Below are 20,263 nucleotides of genomic sequence, written 5' to 3'. Positions count from 1 at the left end.
GGCTAATTGTCATCATCGCACGAAAACCCAAAAGAAATCCAGGCACAAGAGGCATTTTATGCAATGCTATTAACTGTTCCATGCATCTCAACAGCGGATTGGATCCTAAGTGGATCTTTTATTATCACAATAGACAATCACATTACTGTGCCCCCTCCTCCCCGCCCACGCATGCGTTAATGAACAAAACTCCAGACTAACAGGATGAACGTTCTATAGGACACCAAAACTCAAAATTTGGTGCTCTCAGTAAAGATACTCCGGGGGAAGAAGAAGCGGATGGGTTTCACTGCAAGTGGAAATGAATCGAACTGGAAACTATTCTGCCAGCTTAAGACTGGAGATGAGCCCTGTGGGGCTGGAAGCCGAGACCGGCAGGTGACCGAGGGCCTGCAGGGAAGAGACGGAGGAGGAGGCACCCAGAGGCTGAGAAAGGTCTGTGCTGCAGGGGAGAAGACAGCCAGAGCCCGTGGCCGCCTCTACAGCTGAGGTGGTGGGATGGGACCGCTCCGCCCACTCCCCAGGATGGGTTTCAGCCCCAGGAGTCTGGGAGAACTGAGGAGGGGATGCGGGTCCTCGCTGGTCGAGCAAAAGTGAGGGTAAGGGAGGGTTCCCCGTCGCCTTCAGAACGGAATGGTGCTGTCCCCGCCGCCATCCCGACGCCGGAGGAGAGGCAGGCAGGGACCCCACAGGGAGCGAACAGGTTACCTGTCTCAGCCGCGTCCCACGGGTCACCACTTCCGCAGACTCGGGGTTACTACGGGCTACCCCGGCACGCGCCGGGTGACGTCATCGACACGCGCCCGCGGCCGCACTCGGCCGGGCCCGCCTTCCGCTAAGCCCGCCCCCTTCGGATGAGAGGGCGGGACCGCCCGAGGGAGATCTGCGCAGGCGCGGGGCTGCCGCCGCTGTAGGAGGCGCGAGCAGCCTGGCTTGCCGGGGCCTGTGGAGTTGCCGCGGTGCCGTACTATTCCTGATCGCAAAATCTTTATGACACTTAAGAAAAAAATCACCAGCCTGGGCAACCTGGGGAGGCCCCGTCTCAACAAAAAAATTAAAAAATTAGCCGAGTGTGGTGGCGCGCGGCCGTGGTCCCAGCTACTCTGGAGGCTGAGGCCCAGGAGTTCGAGGCCGCAGTGAGCTATGAACGTGCCACTGCACTCCAGCCTGGGCCACAGAGCAAGACCCCGTTTCAAATAAAATAAAAGAACTTACCGAAATACAGATGTGCAATTTTTGTTCCTTAGCCTAGTCTCATCTCTGCTGCATGTGACTGTTGTTCACATATTAATTCCACCACAATTTAAGTTCCTCCTGTGTGCCAGGGAAGCGCCCTTAACAGAAGCTGGGGAAACAACCAGGAACAAGACAGATGCTGTGCCTGCCTTCATGGGGATTACTTTCTAGTTGAGAAAGGAGATACTAAATGGAGAAGGAAAATAAGCTGCTGAGAAATTAAAGGAAGACAGGTGACCTTTTGATTTGAGATGTCAGAAAGTGCGCTCTGAAGAGGTTCGGTAAACTGAGAAGAAGCCAGCTCTGGAGATACAAGGGAAGAACAGCCAACAGAAGGATCTACATGTGAGCAAGCAACAAGGAAGGAGCAGAATGTGGTGCCTTGAAGAAAGTGAGAAAGTGAGTCATGGGAAGCACGGAGGATGAGATCAGCGAGGCCAGGAGAGTCCCCATCATGCACAGACTCTCTGGGACCCTGTGAGGGATACGGAGTTTATTCCAAGTGTAATGGGAAACTAGTGAAGAGTTTTCAACACGTGAGTGACAGGATCTCGTTTCGTAACATCATCACCCTGCTTGCTGCTGTGTATACATGGAACTTTTGAGAAACAATTTAAAAGGATGCAAAGAGAAGAGGTGCTTTTGCAATGAGCAGGTAAGAAATGATAGAGATGGACAAATTTCAGGAATAATTCTGAGGTAGATGTGACAGACTTGGAGATGAGTTTAGATAAGGGAGATAAGGAAAAGTGTGAAAAATGGTTCTTAAATCTGGGACCTAAGCAAATAGCTGGATCATATAGCTAAAACAAGGTTTGTTTCTCCTCCTTTCAAACATGATTCCTTTGCTTCTTTGTTTCCAAGTCAGTCCTCTAGGTTCTCTCACCTCTCTGTCATTCCTCAGTTTCTCTCACTGGCCTCCACTTTCCCTTTTCCTGAGCTCTTTTTTCCTGTGGCTTTCTTATGCTACATCAGAGGCTGCAAACCCCAAAGCCTACAGCAGCTGGGCAGTTAACACAAAGGAGTGAAGCCCAGGGATAGAGACTGTGGTGATCTGGAGCTCATGGTCCCTACCACAGCTCTGTTGATTTTTGGCAACAAGGAATGCTCACCCAGTGATGTCAGATCCTCTCTTTAAAAGACAATCGAGGGCCGGGTGCAGTGACTCACGCCTGTAATCCTAGCACTTTGGGAGGCGGAGGCAGGTGGATCACCTAAGGTCGGGAGTTCAAGACCACCCTGGCCAAAATGGTGAAACCCTGTCTCTACTAAAAATACAAAAATTAGCTGGGTGTGGTGGTGCATGCCTGTAATCCCAGCTACTTGGGAGGCTGAGGCAGGAGAATCGTTTGAACACAGAGGTGAAGCTTGCAGTGAGCTGAGATCGTGTCATTGCATTCCAGCCTGGGCGACAGGGCAAGACTGTCTCAAAAAAAAAAAAAAAAAAAAAATCGTATTGAAATATCCAGATTCCACTCAAACATCCAGCTAGCATTTAAAAACCTGAACTCATCCTCTATCCCTACCCCCAAACCTGACCTACTCATGTATTTTTGTCTGAGTTAATAGCATCAATACCACACAGTCACCCAATCCTGAAATCCAGGATCATCCTAGGCTTGTGCCTCTTTGTCATCCCACAGTCCCATCAGTATTTATCACACCTGCTCATCACCTCCATCCTTAGTGCCTCTTACACTTGCCCAAGGCTTCATCTTTCTTGGGGAACTTCAGTCTTCTCGCTTATAAAATGAGAAGATTGAACTAGATGATTCCTACAATGTATTCATTTCTGTCTTTATAGCCACCAAACATGTCAGAATAGTTGCCTGGAATTTGGGGTTTTATCTCATTGGGTTTTTGGTGTTGTTATTTTGCCTGGCTATTGTAATGCCAAGGATATTGTGACCAGTTGACAGGGAAAACTGGACTTGATAGAAATAAATACAAAATGAAATTAACAGTGGCCAAAACTGAGCACAATTTAGTTATAAAGTTAAAACTGACTGAACAATAACTGCTGATTGGTAACATTGAAAACTGGAAAAATTGAGAAAACCAGACATGGTAAAACTTGTCACTTATTTAAAACTGATGGAAAAAAATCAATCAAATTTTTTGGACGAGATTTAGATCTACAAAGTTTGAGCAGAAAAACAATTGGTCTTGGTTAATTCACCACAAAAGAAAACTCATAATGTCAGAAACTCTAATGACTATAATTAGTCATGAAGACGAAAAATAATGCTAAATTGTAACTTCAATGGGAAGCTTACATATAAAAGAACTGGAAATGATTTCAGTGAAAATAATTTCAGTAAAGTAGAAAAATGAGAAACAGTTATATAAATGTTATATAACTGTATGTAATATAAAATGTAAGCCATAAAATATGAAAATGAATTTTTTATAAATTTACAAAATGAAATTTGCTCCAGGACATGCTTTGATTGATGCAAATCTGATTTGGATTTAAATGTTTGTGTTTATATATACGAAATCAACGCCTCGGGAGTCAAAGTGACATGAGTCGACATCTTGTATTCATTTGGTTACTCCTGAGAATACTAAGTGTTCCACTTGCAAAACTTATATTGATGAGTATTCATGTGGCAAGCAGAGATATACCCCTAAGGTCTGTTCTTAGGGACATGTACTCCCTAGTGGATACGATTCTCATTAATGGGCTGAGATACGATTCTCATTAATGATGTTTTTTCCCTCTGATGCTGTCAGCTCCGTGAAATCTACTCATATCCTCATTGAGATTTAGTGCCTTGGAGTAAAGTTCAAAAGAATTTCTGACAGAATTAGCTCAGATGAACTCAGTTCAACAGAGGAGAGGATGACAGAGATTGCTGGCTGGTCCTCAATATCGACTTGTTGTTTTGCTATTGTTGTTTCATAATACTAGCACCTTCACATTCTAGGTAATAGAATATCTTTATCTAATTCTAACATGGCCACCCAGAAGACCAGAAGACAGACAACATTTTTCAGCCTCCCTTTCAGCTAGCTGTGGCCCTGTGACTATGCACTGGGTAACGGCTATAAGAGAAAGTATCATGTAGCAAGGTGTGGCAACCATCCTTACCAAACAGATAAGACAAAAGTTTCTCTTCTTTTCTTTCCATCTCCCTTCCTTTTGATTGAAATGCAGATGTATTGGCTTGTCTAAGTAGCCATTTTAGATCATAATTCAACCCTCAGAGCATTAGAGGAAAGCAGCAAGATAGAAAGAGTTGGGTCCCTGAGGACTTTGTGGACAGAGCTACCACATAAGTTGCACTTTAACCAAGATAAATAAGCTGCTCTTTCATTTAAGTCACTTTATTTTGGGTGTTGTGTCTTCCACCAAATCTAATTCTAACTGAATCTAACTGAAGGACTAGAAGTCAAAAGAAGAATACACAGTAAAGACATTTGCAAATTTCACCCAGACTGAAACTGTCTTTGCAAAGATTATGACAGTGGAAGAAATCTGGCATGGTTGACTCCATCTTGCTTCCAGCCTCAAAGGCTGGCTGTCTTCGCGCACTCCTGGGTGTAGGCCAAGCTAACCATGGGAGGAATTCATAGTGTAGCTTTGAAGCAAAGATGATAACAGTCCCTCCCTCAAAGTCCTCAGCCTCCCAAAGTGCTGAGATTATAGTCGTGAGCCGCCACGCCCCACCAAATCATACTTATTTTTGACTCTGCCACTATCTATATGACTCCAGCAACTCACTCGACTTCTCTGAGCTTACATTTTTCTCATGTGTAATGAGAGAATGTCTCTAAATGATTTTATGGAGTGTGGGAGGGTTGAAAATTTCAAATTTCTACTCTTATAACTACTCCTATATACAAAACATAGTTGCATAAGCCTTTAAGCTCTTAGAAGAATTTCCTTAAGGATAAGGAAATTTGTCTGAAGCCTGTCTGCCAGGTTTCTGACTCACTTAAATGTCACGATGGTCTGGCCACATGATATGGTTTGGCTCTGTATTCCCACCCAGATCTCATCTCAAATTGTAATCACCACGTGTGGAGGGAGGAAGGTGACTGGCAGAGCAGCATGAAGGGAAACCGCCCCCCGTGCTGATAGTGAATGAGTTCTCACGAGATCTGCTGGTTTTATGAGCGTTTAACAGTTCCTGCTTCACAGGTTCTCTTCCCTGCTGAGTTGTGAAGAAGGCACCTGCTTCCTCTTGCACCGTGATTGTTAAGTTTCCTGAGGCCTCCCCAGCCTTGCAGAACTGTGAGTCAATTACACCTCCTTCCTTTATAAAGTACCCAGTCTCAATTATTTCTTTTTAGCAGTGTGAAAATGGGCTAATACCCCACATGTCATACCAAAGGGAGTGAGCCTGTTTAAACCTCACTTCGGTTTGCATGTCATTATCTCCTACAATGGGAACTGTTGCAAAAAAAACTTCTCTCCAAAACTCACTGTGGGTTGATGAGAGACAAGTGGGATGAATGTGTCAAAATAGAAATGCAGGATTTGAAATATTTGCAAGTTTCTGGGAGAAAAATCCTACTAGAGTAGGATGGGCGGTAAATGAAAGTCGAATACAGCCATGAGCTACAAGTCATCTCAGTGACTTGGTCAAAATGGGTTGGAGAGATTACTGTAGATTTTATATATAGCCATACAGCAGTTTGGGCTACAGGTTCTATCACTGTGGAGAGTATTGGTGGCTGATGCAAGAAGTAAACAAGGAGAAAAACCTCACTCAAAGGGACCGAGTCATTTCCAAGGGCACTGAGACTGAAAATGATGTTCTTTTTACTAAAAAGTAAAAAATAAGAGACATAAGGAGATGTCAACGTATTATTGCCAAAGAGGATGGAATGTCATGATTCCCAGGAAGAAAGAAAGTGGTATTCACAATGAAATCTTTGTTTATACTTGGGAAGGAGGCAACAAAAATTTTCAGAGGATTCTAATGAAATTAAACACCAGGGGGCCGGGCGCGGTGGCTCACGCCTGGAATCCCAGCACTTTGGGAGGCTGAGGTGGGCGGATCACAAGGTCAAGAGATGAAGCCCATCCTGGCCAACATGATGAAACCCTGTCTCTACTAAAAATACAAAAATTAGCGGGGCGTGGTGGCGGGCACCTGTAATCCCAGCTACTCAGGAGACTAAGGCGGGAGAATCACTTGAACCCAGGAGGCAGAGGTAGCAGTGAGCTGGGATTGCGCCACTGTACTCCAGCCTGGTGACAGAGCAAGACTCCGTCTCAAAAATAAAAAAAGAAAGTAAACACTAGAGTGGTTCAGCCGTGGGTGGCACAAAACCTCTGGCTTCCGGGAAAAAGAATCTAGTCCCTTTACCCCAATCTCTGGTCTATCTTTTCTTCTCTAACACTAGGGAGCTTTGTGACAATGAGTGTGTGTAAGATTTAGCATTAACATATTCTTGCTAATTACATGTGTATCATTACATTCTTTTTTTTTTTTTTTCCCCAGCAACTTTGAGTGCTTCTATGTATTAGGTGTATTTCTGGGCTCTGGGGACACAAAGATGAAAAAAATGTGTCCCTGACATCAAAAAACTCCAGTCTACTGTGGAAATAAAAGTAGTTTATTGCATTAGCAATCAGAGCCCTAGACTTTGCCCTATATAGGTACCAAATAGCAAAGCTAGGACGGCAAGAAGAGAAAAAGCAACCAAGAAATGGAGATAAAATTGGGGAGGGGAGATGGATGTTGAGAAACCAAGAAGGCTGGAAACAAAGTAGAGTGGATGAGGTCAAAGGGAGATAGGTGGCCTGGGGTATCCCTAGGATAGTCTTTCTGGTGGGCAGAATGGGAGAGGGAAATGTGGATTTGCTCGCTTCAGACTAACATGGAACAGCTGACCTCAACACTGGGCACTGCCTTGCCTCTTGAAGGTGCTCAGTGCATATTTATCTATTTACTGAAAGAACGGGTGAATGAAGCGTAAGACTCGGTCAGTCACGGTGGCTCACGCCTGTAATCCCAGCACTTTGGGAGGCCGAGGCGGGTGGATCACCTGAGGTCAGGAGTTCAAGACCAGCCAGGCCAACATGGTGAAACCCCGTCTCTACTGAAAATACAAAAGAATCAACTGGGCGTGGTGACACGTGCCTGTAGTCCCAGCTACTCGGGAGGCTGAGGCAGGAGAGTCACTTAAACCCAGGAGCTGGATGTTGCAGTGAGCCAAGATCGTGCCACTGCATGCCATCCTGGGCAACATCTCAAAAGAAAAGCGAGACTCCGTCTCAAAAAAAAAGAAGAAGAAGAAGCAGCGTAAGACTCCTGTGTGACTTCTGTTCTCATGTTCTTGGGAGACAGAAAAGCAGACACATGAAAAGAAAAATGTTTCCACGGGTGGAACTAATGGGAAAAGCTTATTCTGTCTAACCCTAGACGTTGAGCCAGCACAGAACAGTTCAGTTTTTCACCCAAGCATAAACCCCACAGCATAGCTTCGGGAAGACCCCAGCAGAACTGTCGTTGGTGGGCCCCTTCACAAGGGACTGAGTCCCAGCAACACAGGCACTTACCTTATAGGAGGAATCCTCCTGGACATACTTGTGCAAAGGGAAGCACGTTGTCCTGACCACCAATGGCAGTGTTGGAACAGACGGGATCGGGCTACATTTGCCCACTAGAAGCCCAGTGATTTCACAAACGGTAGCAAAAACTTGCTGTTTGTCCCAACCTAGAGAGACATTACTCCCAAGAACCTGTGGGATTCATCTGGACTGAGGCTTTTCAAAAGTCACTGAACTTTTCTAATTCCATCACTGCCAGTAACAGCAATGTTTTGTTTTGTTTTGTTTTGAGATGGAGTCTCACTCTGTCACCCGGGCTGGAGTGCAGTGGTATGATCTCAGCTCACTGCAACCTTCGCCTCCTGGGTTCAAGCAGTTCTCCTGCCTTACCCTCCTGAGTAGCTGGGACTACAGGCACGCACCACCACACCTGGCTAATTTTCTTTACTTTTGGTAGAGACAGGGTTTCACCATATTGGCCAGGCTGGTCTCGAATTCCTGACCTTGTGATCCACCCACCTCAGCCTCCCAAAGTGCTGGGATTACAGGCGTGAGCCACCACGCCCAGCCACAGCAATGTTTTAAAGATTCTGACTCTAATCCCTACTTAAAATATAAACACTTCCATACAAGGATTGAAAAACGCTCATCTCTTGTCTTACAAAAGGTTACCACTGGTTGGATGTTTGTATTAGTTGGGACTCTGGTTTCAAAAATCATGTAAGTTAAAAATGGGAAATTATTATAAAAATACAGCGGTGACTCAGAGACCAAGAGCAGGAATGCAGCTGGGTCAAAGGAACCCTGGGAGCCTGCAGAACTCTCTTTTCCCCTTCTCTATCTTCTACTTTCAGGCATTTCTGCTTCACTATCCTTTCTTCCTAGATGGACTTTCCTTGAATCTATAGCCATGCATTGGGCAAGGATGGTTATCTCAGAATCCCCAAGTTTATATCTCTTCCTTCTAAGGGGTACCAGATCTCTTAATTCCAATTCCAAATTACTGAGAGAGAAGGAATATATTTAAGACCATTTTAGGTCAAGTGTCTGCCCCTAATTCAATCAACTATGGCCCGGGGGCAGGTCACATGACACAACTTTGGCTTCTGAGTACCTTTCTTTAGAAGGGGGTGGAGGAGAGGGTGTTTCCTAAGTCTGACATTTTATTGCCAGGAGCATGAAAATACCCCATCCAGCAGATGAAGCACATTCTCATGCTCATCCTGCAGAATTTCTGGGTGACTGGTGGCATCTCCTGCGGTGATACGAGGATGCGGGCTGATGGAGAGGACAGCGATACATCTCAGCAGTTTGACACATCACTGCCTCCTTCCCTCTCCCACATCCCTGGAAAAGCTTAAAGTCTGCAGATTACCAGATGGGACCCCAGGTTAAATTTCTGCATACTCCCTGGGTGTGTATAGCTGCACCATTTGGTGCAAGAATGACTCTAACAAAGTAGTTTCAGTGAGGTTTCTTGTGCCAAGCCCTATTTTACTACTGTTGCCAGAAAAGTAATGTGATGACTGACTTCATAAAGAGGCATTGAGATTAGAGTTGGGGCTACTTATATGTTCTTTGTCCTGAACTTTTTTTTTTAATTATTTTTTTATTTTTTTTTGAGACGGAGTCTTGCTCTGTCACCCAGGCTGGAGTGAGTGGCACAATCTCAGCTCACTGCAAGCTCCGCCTCCTGGGTTCACGCCATTCTCCTGCCTCAGCCCGAGTAGCTGGGACTACAGGCGCCGCCACCTCGCCCGACTATTTTTTTTTTTTTTGTATTTTTTTTTTAGCAGAGACGGGGTTTCACCGTGTTAGCCAGGATGGTCTCGATCTCCTGACCTCGTGATCCGCCCGTCTCGGCCTCCCAAAGTGCTGGGATTACAGGCGTGAGCCACCGCGCCCAGCCTTGGTTTCTTTTAAATCATTAAAACCTAATTTGAGGGGAAAGCATCCTTTATTCTGAAGAAATGAAAAGATGAAATCAGTCGAGGAGAATTATAAGCATCCCCTCCTTCTACATTTACCTCTAGCCTTTTCGGAGGAAGGAGCCCTCTGATAAAGTCACGGGTGGGATGAGATGAACATTCCCCGACATTCTCATCACCAGTGTTTATACCTTTTTAAAAACCATGTAGCTCCTTATTGCCAGCTGAGCTTTAGAGAGCAGGAGTCTCACTGTGAAGTCGCCCTGGAGAGGCTCCTGCGAGATTCTTTTGAACACAGAAAAAAAAAACCATGTATGTGTTTCTCCAGAACGTCTCCAGTTTTCCATCAGTGCTTTTGGTTTTTGTTCAGAGAACTTGTTAGTACAGTTCTGTATTTTCTTTTGAATGAATTCAAAGAAGAGCAGACATTACTAAATCATTTCACTGATGGAAATGTACCCAGAAGAGGCGTGTGGCCGAAGAGCCAGTGACCGTGACATCTTTGAGGAGAAGTAGCATCTGTAAAGATAATACATATGTAAGAGGAATTTCGAGCGTTAAACAATGTCTTCCTACGTGAATAATGAATGAATAAGGATACGATTATGGAACTACTTTTGATGCAATAATTAAGGCAGAATAAATGGTTTCTTCCTCATGCTGTAGAAGTGAATAAGGAGTTATCTTCTTTCCCCTTCCCAAGAGTCTTCGTTTCTGCGTGCTTGTTCCCTAGCCTAGGAATGGATTTTGGGTTGAAAAGCTAAAGCGTAAGGCAGCTGGAAATCAGCTCTCTACCATCCAACAAGGAGAATGGATGACGGGAGGACGGGAGTGGTAATGGGGTCGAGGCGTAGCTGGCCAAGCAGGGAGAGCAGTGGAAACCTTATCCTACAGAGGGGCGATGACAGCAGTGGAAGGTCAGATCAGCCTGTGGAAATGAGGGCTGAGGAGCATTCCAAGAGGGATAATGTATGCAAAGATCCTGTGGCCTATAGATGCATGGTACATACAAGGAACTTACATAAGAGAGGAGGAGCAAAGCAGGACAGAAGGTTTGCAGGACCAGGCTCTACAGAGTCTGTTAGCTGGTGTTAAAGATGCTGGTCTTTTTTTTTTTTTTTTTTTTTTTTGAGACGGAGTCTCGCTCTGTCGCCCAGGCTGGAGTGCAGTGGCCGGATCTCAGCTCACTGCAAGCTCCGCCTCCCGGGTTCACGCCATTCTCCTGCCTCAGCCTCCCGAGTAGCTGGGACTACAGGCGCCCGCCACCTCGACTGGCTAGTTTTTTGTATTTTTTTTTAGTAGAGGCGGGGTTTCACCGGGTTAGCCAGGATGGTCTCGATCTCCGGACCTCATGATCTGCCCGTATCGGCCTCCCAAAGTGCTGGGATTACAGGCTTGAGCCACCGCGCCCGGCCGATGCTGGTCTTTTTCTTGAGAACAATGAGTTTGAAGCGGGGGAAAGAAACAATCCTATTTGCCTCACAGGCATTTTAGCTTTATAAATGATGGATTATGATTTCTACTGTATACAGCAATTCAATAAAGAAGGTACAAAGCAGCCTCATGGAAATAGCTTGGAGGAAGCTCAGCAGCCCTATAATCGTTGTCAGCCACCCCAAATGAGCATACATTCTTTCCCCAGACAAAAAGAGCAGTGCAGGCATCGTGGAAATGCAGCTTCTGCACAAGCCCTTAAGCAACCCATCCTAACACCTGGCCCCACCCATATTCCCCTAGGCCCCGGGAGGCCACCTCCAGACAGTCTTCTGTGCCCACCAGCTTCCTGTTTACCGCTCCCTGAGGACATTCTCTGGCCACTGGCGTCTGTTTGACCTGTGCAGAGAGGTTTCATCTCATAGAAGTGACACTCAGCCAAGAAGGACGGGAGTTGGCAGATTAAGCCCAGCTTCCTCGCCCCTCTCTCAAATGACTCTGAATTATTTTTCACAAAATCTCTCAGAGGGTCCCCAGCAGCATGGAGCCTCGATTGCCCACAGAAGTAACCTGACCATTAATTTACCCTTTATTGCTTTTTCTCCCTTCCCTACACATATTCCCTAACTCTCTCTTAGTGCTTCCTGGGTCAACTTCTATATAAATTACTTGCACCTAAATTATTGTCTCAGAGTCTGCTTTTGGGAGGACCCAAACCAAGACAGCTCTTAGCCAATACAGTCTACTGCCTCTCTTAATAGTCACTGGAAATTTTCCCAAAAAATTCCCCCCGCCCTTTTTTTTTTTTTTTTTTTTTGAGTCAGAGTCTCACTCTGTTGCCCAGGCTGGAGTGCAGTGATGCAATATTGGCTCACTGCAGTCTCGACCTGCTGGGCTCAAGCGAAACTCCCACCTCAGCCTCCCAAGTAGCTGGGACTAGAGGCACACACTACCACACCCAGCTAATATTTTGTATTTTTTGTAGAGGTAGGGTCTCATCATGTTGCCCAGGCTGGTCTCAAACTCCTGGGCTCGCCAATCCACCCACTGGGATTATAACATGAGCCACTGCACCTGGCTATATTCCCTTATTATCACATCAATTTAACGAGCATTTGATGGGTACATGGCCCTGTACCTGTAGGTACAAAGGAGCAACTTATGACACCTATTTGGTCCATGACTTTGGTCAGAAGGTAAGAACTCCAAAGAGCGAAGAAGGAATAAATGGCCGGGCGGGCGGCTCACACCTGTAATCCCAGCACTCTGGGAGGCCGGGCAGGCGGCTCACACCTGTAATCCCAGCACTCTGGGAGGCGGTGGTACACACCTGTAATCCAGCACTCTGGGAGGCGGTGCAGTGGCTCACACCTGTAATCCCAGCACTCTGGGAGGCGAGGCGGGCAGCTCACACCTGTAATCCCAGCCTCTGGGAGGCGGGCGGCTGACTCACACCTGTAATCCCAGCACTCTGGGAGCCCGGGGGGGCGGCTCACACCTGTAATCCCAGCACTCTGGGAGGCCAGGCGCAGTGGCTCACACCTGTAATCCCAGCACTCTGGGAGGCTGACAGTGGCTCCACCTGTAATCCCAACTGCTCTGGGAGGCCGGGCGCAGTGGCTCACACCTGTAATCCCAGCACTCTGGGAGGCCGGGGGGGCGGCTCACACCTGTAATCCCAGCACTCTGGGAGGCCGGGCGGGCGGCTCACACCTGTAATCCCAGCACTCTGGGAGGCGGTATGATGGCTCACCTGTAATCCCAGCACTCTGGGAGGCGAGGGCGCCCAGTGGCTCACACCTGTGTCCCAGCACTCTGGGAGGCGAGGCGCCAGTGGCTCACACCTGTATCAGCACTCTGGGAGGCGTGGGCCCGGCTCACACCTGTAATCCCAGCACTCCTACCAGGAGGCGGTATGATGGCTCACCTGTAATCCCAGCACTTTGGCGGGCGAGGCAGGTGGATCACGAGGTCAGAAATTTGAGACAATCCTGGCCAACATGGTGAAACCCCGTGTCTACTAAAAATACAAAAATTAGTCAGGCGTGGGGGTAGTGCCTATAGTCCCAGCTACTGGGAAGGCTGAGGCAGGAAAATCACTTGAATCCAGGAGGCAGAGGTTGCAGTGAGCCAAGATCGCTCCACTGCACTCCAGCCTGGGTGACAGAGCGAGACTCCGTCTCAAAAGAAAAGAAAAGGAAGAAATGATGGAAAGAGAAAAACAGTTTTGTATGTAGGTAGCCCTTTGCAGGGTTATAATAGAGCAATAGCACTTATATCCTAAAATATTGCTTTTCACTCTTATTCCAGGATATTAAATGTCTCCAACAGGGAAAATAATGTCATGCCATTAAGAATTAATAATATACATGTTTTGATGACATTACCCTATTAATTCTAGTTCTATCTTAGTTGAACACAAATGCTGTTCAGTGTTTGGATGATTTATCAAGATATGAAGTAAAGCTTTGCCAAATCTCTAGCTACAGTCATAAATAATTTTCACGTTTTCAGTTTAAGGGGCTGAGGCAGGAGAATCGCTTGAACCTGGGAGGCGGAGGTTGCAGTGAGCTGAGATTGCGCCACTGCACTCCAGCCTGGGCGACAGAGTGAGACTCTGTTTAAAAAAACAAATGCCATAATACTGGCAAACTTCTCATGGGTGAACTTTATGCCTCAGATTATATATATATTATATATATTGTATATGTTATCTATTTTATATATTATATAATCCAATTGAAAATGGGCAAAATATCTAAATAGACATTTTTCAAAAGAAGACATACAAATGGCCAACAGAAATATGAAAAAAATGCTCAATGTCATTAATCAGAGAAATCCAAATCAAAACTGCAATATATATTATATATTATACATTATATATTCTGTATTATATAATATAGACTATATATTCTATGTTCTGTATTACATAATATATATAATGTTATATATAATATATATAATGTAATTTTTATATATGTGTGTGTATATATATATATATATATTTTTTTTTTTTTGAGACAGAGTCTTGCTCTGTCGCCCGGGCTGGAGTGTAGTGGCACAATCTCAGCTCACTGCAAGTTCCACTTCCCAGTTTCACGCCATTCTCCTGCCTCAGCCTCCTGAGTAGCTGGGACTACAGGCGCCCACCACCACGCCCAGCTAATTTTTTGTATTTTTTTTTAGTAGAGACGGGGTTTCACCGTGTTAGCCAGGATGGTCTCGATCTCCTGACCTCATGATCCGCCCGTCTCGGCCTCCCAAAGTGCTGGGATTACAGGCGTGAGCCACCATGACCAGCCGCCTCAAATTATATTTTGAGCATGAACTCGAATCTTTAAAAGTGGCATACATTTCATGGCTTTTTAAAAAGTGTAAGTCCCTAAATCTAAGACCTGAAACTATGAAACTGCTAAAAGAAAACACTGGAGAAACTCTCTAGGACATTGGTCTGTCTGATCAAAGATTTCTTGAGTAATACCTCAAAAGTATAGGCAACCAAAGCAGAATTGGACAGATGGGATCACATTGAGCTAAACAGCTTCGGCACAGCATAGGAGACAATCAACAAAGTGAAGAGACAACCCACAGAATGGGGGAAATTATTTGCAAGCTACCTATCCGACAAGGAATTAAAAACCAGAATATGTGAAGAGCTAAAACCACTCAATAGGGCAAAAAATCAAATAATCCAATTTAAAATGGGCAAAATATCTAGACATTTTTCAAAAGAAGACATACAAATGGCCAACAGAAATATGAAAAAAATGCTCAATGTCATTAATCAGATAAATGTAAATCAAAACTGCAATGAGATACTATCTTACCCCAGTTAAAATGGCTTGTACTCAAAAGACAAAAAATAACAAATGCTGTCCGGGATATGGAGAAAAGGGAGCCCTCATTGTACACTGTTGGTGGGAATGGGAATTAGTACAGCCACTATGGAGAACAGTATGGAAGCTCCTCATGAAACTAATAGAACTAGCATGTGATCCAGCAATGCCACTGTTAGGTATATGCCCAAAAGAAAGGAAATCAGTATATCAAAGAGATGTCTGCACTATCATGTTTACTGCAGTGCTATTCACAATAGCCAGGATTTGGAATCAACCTAAGTGTCCATCAGCACATAAGTGGGTAAAGAAAACTAGGTACATATGGCCGGGCGCGGTGGCTCACGCTTGTAATCCCAGCACTTTCGGAGGCTGAGGTGGGCACATCACGAGGTCAGGAGATTGAGATCATCCTGGCTAACACGGTGAAACCTGTCTCTACTAAAAATACAAAAAATTAGCTGGGCGTGGTGGTGAGTGCCTGTAGTCCCAGCTACTTGGGAGGCTGAGGCAGGAGAATAGCATGAACCCAGGAGGCGGAGGTTGCAGTGAGCCAAGATTGTGCCACTGCACTCCAGCAGCTTGGGCGACAAAGCGAGACTCTGTCCCAAAAAAAAAAAAGAAAAAGAAAAGAAAAAGAAAACTAGGTATATATGCACGATGGACTACTATTCAGCCGTAAAAAAGAACAACATGCATGGAACTGGAGGATATTATGTTAAGGCACAGAAAGACAAATATCACATATTCTAACTCATATGTGGGAGCTAAAAATTAAAGTAATTGAACTCATGGAGATAGAGAGTAGAATAATGGCTACCAGAGGCTGGGAAGGATAGTGGGGAGGAAGGGAAAAGTGGGGACAGTTAATAGATGCAAAAATATAGTTAGATAGGATAAATAAAGTTCAGTATTTGATAGCACAACAGGGTGACTATAGTCAATGATAATGTATTATATATTTTAAAATAACTAAAAGACTATGACTGGAATGTTCCTGACACAAATAAATGATAAATGCTTGAAGTGATGGATACCCCGTTTACCCTGATGTCATTACCACACATAATGCTTGTATAAAAACAAATTAACTTCAAAAAAGGTGTAAGTCCCATGACATGATATAGAATCGTACCTGAATCTTTCATGATAATCTTTCACAGGGTTTGCAAATCTACTTTGTTTTGCTAGACACAGTGAGGATGACCTTAGTTGTGTGGGTTTTTTTTTGGTTTTTTTTTTGAGACGGAGTCTCGCTCTGTCGCCCAGGCTAGAGTGCAGTGGTGCAATCTTGGCTCACTGCAACCTCCGTCTCCTGGGTTCAAGCGATTTTCCTGCCTCAGCCTCCTGAGTAGCTGGGACTACAGGCCCGCACTACCACGCCTGGCTAATTTTCTATTTTTAGTAGAGACGGGGTTTCACCGTGTTAGTCAAGATGGTCTTGATCTCTTGACCTCGTGATCCAGCCTCGGTCTCCCGAAGTGCTGGGATTACAGGCGTGAGCCACCGCGCCCGGCTGACTTAAGAAACTGTCTTAAGGAATGCCAGATGACTTGGCTTAAGCCATCCCAATTTCCAGAAAGAAGTAAAGTTACTTCGCAGTTGATTGACGATACTTTACTATTTCAGTTTTGAATTTCTATGATTTCTGAGCTTTGTGAAGATAAGCCCCATAGCTTAGTGAGAACAACATTTCTGTGATTCCATCTATAGTGAACACTGAACTCTGGGAGGTCCCAGCACGTTGCCACCCCTCCTCGTGTGCCGAGGTCCAAGGATTCTGAGGAGAGGACATGAAAGCCAAATAATTCTCTTCTCCAGAATTCTCAGGACATGGGGCAGTTTTTTTGTTTTTTGTTTTATTATTATCATTATTATTATTATTGAGACAGTCTCGCTCTGTCACCAGGCTGGAGTGCAGTGGTGCGATCTCGACTCACCTCCTGGATTCAAGTGATTCTCCTGCCTCAGCCTCCTGAGTAGCTGGGACTACAGGCAGCGCCACCACGCCCAGCTGATTTTTGTATTTTTAGTAGAGATGGGGTTTCAGCATGTTGGACAGGATGATCTCGATCTCTTGACCTCGTGATCCGCCTGCCTTGGCCTCCCAAAGTGCTGGCATTACAGGCTTGAGCCACCCCGCCCAGTCTGGGCAGGTTTTTTTAGGCACCCAGCAGTGGAAGGAAACTGTTGTCATCTCAAATTACCCCAAAATACCAATTGTAAGACAGTCTTCGGGACGTTTAGTGTCCAGTGAGGATTCATCACTTGCACTCACTCTGGGGACACTTTTCTGGAATTAATTTACACTGCAGCAAACCTGGGGCTTAACAGGTACTGAGGGGTCACACAGAGGCATAGCATGAAAGGCATGCTGGGACAAGGAGCACAGAATCGGTGGTCCCAAGTCAGTCTACCAACCTCGCCAAGAAATCCCAGATCTTTGTGAGAGGTGAAGCCAGCTGGAGTTGCTGGCTCCAGTGGGACTTGGAGAACTTTTCTGTCTAGCTAGAGGACTGTAAATGCACCAATCAGTGCTCTGTGTCTACCTAAAGGATTGTAAACGCACCAATCAGCACTCTGTAAAAAATGCACCAATCAGTGCTCTGTGTCTAGCTAAAGGATTGTAAATGCACCAATCAGTGCTCTGTGTCTAGCTAAAGGATTGTAAATACACCAATCAGCACTTTGTAAAACGGACCAATCAGCAGGACTTGGGCAGGGACAAATAAGGGAATAAAAGCTGGCCACCTCAGTCAGCAGCAGCAACCCACTGGGATCCTCTTCCAGCTGTGGAAGCTTTGTTCTTTCGCTCTTCAGAATAAATCTTGCTGCTGCTCACTCTTTGGGTTCGTCACACCTGTAAGAGCTGTAACACCACGAAAGTCCACAGCTTCATTCTTGAAGTCAGTGAGACCAAGAACCCACCAGAAGGAACCAACTCCAGACACAGTGGAGGCAAAAGGTGGTGGTAGGAAAGAAGAGAAAAAGGGGCAATTTGTGGAGGCGCTTGAGAGATAAAGGCATTGAGAGCTCCAAAGAAAAATTTTTCTGTTGACATCGTATTAAACTGGTGGACATTCCAAGAAAGAAACTGCAACTGATCATAGTTCAAACTTTCAAACAATGGAAGAGGAGTGAGTAACTTTGCACTGGGTGATGAAAACCTGTGTAGGTGAGGGCCGGGCGCGGTGGCTCACGCCTGTAATCCCAGCACTTTGGGAAGCCGAGGCGGGAGGATCACGAGGTCAGGAGATCGAGACCATCCTGGCTAACATGGTGAAAACCGGTCTGTACTAAAAATACAAAAAAAAAGTAACCTGGTGTGGTGGCGGCGCCTGTGGTCCCAGCTACTCGGGAGGCTGAGGCAGGAGAATGGCGTGAACCCGGGAGGCGGAGCTTGCAGTGAGCCGAGATCGCGCCGCTCACTCCAGCCTGGGCCACAGAGCGAGACTACGTCCTAAAAAAAAAAAAAAAAAAAAAAAATGCAGGGTTTTTTTTTTTAATTGTAAACCACATAAATTAGAAACTAACATTTCTCAATTTACATTGTTCTTTCCATGAACTTTTTCTGATATTTTATTCTTTTGACAATACAATAATGCTTTTAATAGTTACAAAAACAGTCCACCCGTCTTCCACTGTGAAGCTGCCTGAGTGAAGTAACCATTTTCCTTTCTCCTTCACCCACATAACAGCATGCTTATGAGTCAGTACTTAATTTTTTAACGGCTTTATCAAGATATGACTAACATGCAATAAACCGAAAATATGTAAAGTGTAAAATTTTATATTTTTTGACATTGTATACACCTGTGATGTCCCATCACCACCTCAGACAGTTTTTTATGTCCCTTGGTAATCCCTTTCTCACACCCCTCCAACTCCCTAGGAAACCACTGATATTTTCTGGCACTATTGGTTAAGTGTGCATTTTCTCGAATTTCATATAAATGGAATCCTGAAATATATATTTATTCTTGGTCTGACTTATTTGACAGCATAATTATTCTGAGGTTTGCCCATGTTGTAGGATGTACCAATGGTGTATACCTTTTCATTGCTAAGTAGAATTCCATTGTATGGAGGTACAATAATTTGTCTATTCACCTATTGATGGACATTTGGTTTTTTTCCTGTTTTTAGCTATTAGAAATAAAACTTTTTATGCATAAATATTTGTGTGGACATATTTTCATTTCTCTTTGGTAAATACCTTGGAGTTGAATGGCCGGATATATGTTTAACTTTGTAAGGAACTGCTAGACTTTTCCAAAGGGGTCGGACCTTTTTAAATGCCCGGCAACAGTGTGTAAGAGTTCCAGTTCCTCCACATCCTCACTAGCATTTGCTAGGGCCAGTCTTTTACATTTCAGCCATTTTAATAAGCATATTGTGATAGCATCAGTGATTTTAATTTGCATGTCCATAATACAAACGGTATGTAGCATCTTTTCAAGCCTTATTTGTGCACACGGTATATGTGCAATCCATATACGCTTTTTGGTGAAGTATTTGTTGAAATCTTTCATCCATATTCTTTGGATTGTTTTCTTATTACTGAGTTTTGAGAATTCTTTAAGTATTCTATATATAAGTCTTTAATCACATACATGCTTTGAAAATATTTCTCCAGTATTTGTCTTTTTATTGTTGTATTTTATTTTATTTCTTTTTTTTCCCAACATGGAGTCTTGCTGTGTCGCCCAGGCTGGAGTGCAGTGGCACGATCTCAGCTCACTGCAACCTCCACCTCCCGAGTTCAATCAATTCTCCCACCTCAGCCTCCCAAGTAGCTGGGATTACAGGTGAGTGCCACCACGCCCGGCTAATTTTTTTGTATTTTTAATAGAGATGGGGTTTCACCATGCTGGCCAGGCTGGTCTTGAATGCCTGACCTGGTGATCCACCCACCTTGGCCTCCCAAAGTGCTGGGATTACAGGTGTGAGTCACCGTGCCTGGCCTTGTCTTTTTATTAACCTAAAATATTTTTCAAAGAACATTAGTTTGGCTGGGCACAGCAGCTTATGCCTGTAATCCCAGCACTTTGGGAGGCCAAAATGGGAGGACCACTGCAGCCTAGGAGTTTGAGATCAGCCTGGGCAACATAGTGAGACTCCATCTATACAAATAAAAAACAGATTAGCTAGGTGTGGTGGCACACACCTGTAGTCCTGGCTACTCAAGATGCTGAGGTGGGAGGATCACTTGAGCCCAGGAGGTTGAGGCTACAGTGAACCCTGGTCGCACCACTGCACTCCAGCTTGGATGATAAAGCAAGACCCTGTCTCAAAGCAAACAAGGAGTTGGGTGCATG

The 20,263-nt window shown here is 44.9% G+C and overlaps 1 protein-coding gene and 1 long non-coding RNA gene across 20 annotated transcripts in view; one reads left to right on the top strand and one right to left on the bottom strand.

The window, feature by feature from the left end:
* AOPEP (aminopeptidase O (putative)) overlaps nucleotides 1–856 on the bottom strand; it is a 383,438-nt gene extending 382,582 nt beyond the window's left edge. For all 17 annotated transcript variants that reach the window (XR_002517756.2, XR_001895427.3, XM_031654785.1 and 14 more), the window contains exon 1: nucleotides 709–856. The gene's annotated coding sequence lies outside the window, so the exon portion shown is untranslated. The remainder of the gene's footprint in view (nucleotides 1–708) is intronic.
* LOC108582214 overlaps nucleotides 826–20,263 on the top strand; it is a 71,387-nt gene continuing 51,949 nt past the window's right edge. The window contains exons 1-3 of one of the 3 annotated variants that reach the window (XR_001895438.3): nucleotides 826–1,891; nucleotides 5,384–5,476; nucleotides 11,410–11,951. This is a non-coding gene — a long non-coding RNA (uncharacterized LOC108582214). Of the gene's footprint in view, nucleotides 1,892–5,383; nucleotides 5,477–8,917; nucleotides 9,403–11,409; nucleotides 11,952–20,263 lie in introns of those variants that run through there. The other 2 variants (XR_001895435.3, XR_001895436.3) reach the window with 2 other exon arrangements.

The sequence above is a fragment of the Papio anubis genome, chromosome 13 (genome assembly GCF_008728515.1).
Source record: "Papio anubis isolate 15944 chromosome 13, Panubis1.0, whole genome shotgun sequence".
NCBI lineage: Eukaryota > Metazoa > Chordata > Mammalia > Primates > Cercopithecidae > Papio > Papio anubis.
Note: the sequence above shows the minus strand (reverse complement) of the source record. Positions and strands in the feature narration are given on the sequence as shown.